A 2530-nucleotide genomic window follows, 5' to 3' on the forward strand; every position below is an offset into this window, starting at 1 on the left:
TTGTATAAGAAAGCCAATGAAAGCATCAGAGTACCCGTCAGATTCTGCCTGACTATATTAGTGAGGGGAGCAGTCTGTCAACAGTTCCTCCTGGAGACTCCATCAGGAAGTAGAATAAATGTATCTGTACTTCAGGCTTTCTATATGGCCTACCTACCGTCCAAGACTTCAGCTCACAAAAGGCAAAGGCTGAAGGACATGGATCAGCACAAACATAATTTGAATTTCAGAAAAAGATGGGGGGTGGAGTTAGGAAAAAACTATTTGAAGAAATAATGGAACAAAAACCTGGGTGGCTCAGTCAGTTAAGTATCTGCCTTCTGTTCAGGTTATGATCCCAGGGTCCTGGGATCAAGCCCCATATCAGGCTCCCTGCTTAATGGGGAGCCTGCTTCTCCCTCTCCCTCTGTGGCTTCTCCTGCTGGTGCTCTCTCTCTCTCTGCCAAATAAATAAACAAAATCTTTTTTAAAAATAATAAATAGATCAAAATTTTCCAATTTTATTTTTTAAGATTATTTATTTATTTGTCAGAATGAGAGAGAGAGAGAGCGCGCACAAGCAGGGGGAGGGGCAGAAGGTGAAGCAGGCTCCCTGCTGAGCAAGGAGCCCAATGCAGAACTCGATCCCAGGACCCTGGGATCATGATCTGAGCCAGAGGCAGACGCTTAACCAACTGAGCCACCCAGGGATCCCAAAATTTCCTAATTGTAAAGGAATCTATCAACTCACAGATTTTGGAATGTAAACTATTGCCAAGCAGAATCGACACACACACACACAAACTGTATCAAGGCACATCGTGATCAAATTGCTGAAAACTAGCATTAAAGAAAAGTTTTTAAAGCAGCCAAAGAAAAAAGATGCATTATATTCTGAGAGGGTTAGAGGAAAGATAGGAATTACAGCAGATTGCTTGTTAGAATCTATTCCGGCCAGAAGATATGGAGAGACATCTTCAAAGAACAGAGAGGAAAAAAAAAAAAAAAAAAAAACTTGTCAAACTAGAGTTCTTTGCCCAGTGAAAAAGACCTTTGAAAAATAAAGGCAAAATAAAACATACTCAGACAAACTAAGCTGAGAGAATATATCCCCAGCAGAACTGCACTACAAAAAATATCAAAGGTAGCTCTTCAGCAGAAGGAAAATGACAACAGACCAAAATTTAGAGCTATACAAAGGCATAAGGAACATGGGAAATTGTAAATATTTGGATAAATATAAAGAATTTTTTCTCATTTAATATTTTTTTAAAAGATTTATTTATTTGAAAGAGAGAGAGAGCACCCACGAGTGTGCAAATATCTAAGGTTGCAGGGAGGGTAAGAGGGAGTGAGAATCGTCCAGTAGACTCCCCTGTAAGCAGGAGCCCAACTCCAGCTAGATCTTACAACTCTGAGATTATGACCCGAGCTGAAATCAAGAGCCGGCCGCTTAACCCACTAAGCCACCCAGGGGCTCCTCTCATTTAATCTTTTCAAAATAGAGTTCATTTGAGCAAACGTAATGACAACTTATCATGGGATTGGCAGCAGGTATAGAAGTAAAAGACATGACAACAATAGCATGTAAGATGGGAGGCTGAAATGGAACCAGTAAATTTCACACCCTCTAGGTGAAGTGATATGAAATTAATGGAGGATAAGTTATGACAGTAGCTGTATAGAGTAAACTTTAGGTCAACTACTTATAAAATAAAACAAAGAGCTAGTATGCCAATATTGGAGATAAAATGGAATCATAATTAATGATTCAAATTAACCCAAAAAAGAGGAAAAAGGGAAAAAAATAAACAAAAGATGAGAAAATAGAAAATAAATAACATGGTAGATTTAAATCTGCTTACATTGACAATAACCTTAAAAACAAATGGGTTAAAATCTACCTTAAGTAAAGGGAGAGTTTCCATATTGAATAAAAATGCAAGACCCAACTTTATCAAAACATACCCACTTGAACAGTAAAGATAGGTAGGATGAAAGAAAAAGATGGAAAAAAGATATACCATGCAACGCTGATCAAAAGAATGCTAGCATTTTATAATATTATTAAACAAAGTAGTTTTAAAAAAATTACCAAGAATAAAGGACATTTTCTTATGATAAAGGGACATTTTTCTTATCAAGAAAATATAACCCTAAATGTGCATGCACTTAATCAGAGTATATTAAGCAAAACTGTATAAATTTGAAAAAAAGAAACCTACAGCAATACTTGAAGATTCAACACTCCTCTCAGTAAGTGATAGAACAAATAGAACATCAGTAAAGATACAGAAGAATTAAATAGCAAAATCAACCAAACTGACATAGCCGGCATATATAGAAAACTCCACCCAACAGCCAAATACACATTTTCATGTGCTTATGGCACGTTAACCAATATAGATTATAAGAGGAGCCTCAGTACATTTAAGAGGATAGAAATCTACAAAGTATGTTCTCTGAACATGACAGAGTTAACTTAAAAATAAAAACATTCCCAAATATTTGGCACTTAAATAGCATAGTATTCCCAATAACTCTTGCATCA

The sequence above is a fragment of the Ursus arctos genome, unplaced genomic scaffold (assembly GCF_023065955.2).
Source record: "Ursus arctos isolate Adak ecotype North America unplaced genomic scaffold, UrsArc2.0 scaffold_13, whole genome shotgun sequence".
NCBI classification, from domain to species: Eukaryota; Metazoa; Chordata; class Mammalia; order Carnivora; family Ursidae; genus Ursus; species Ursus arctos.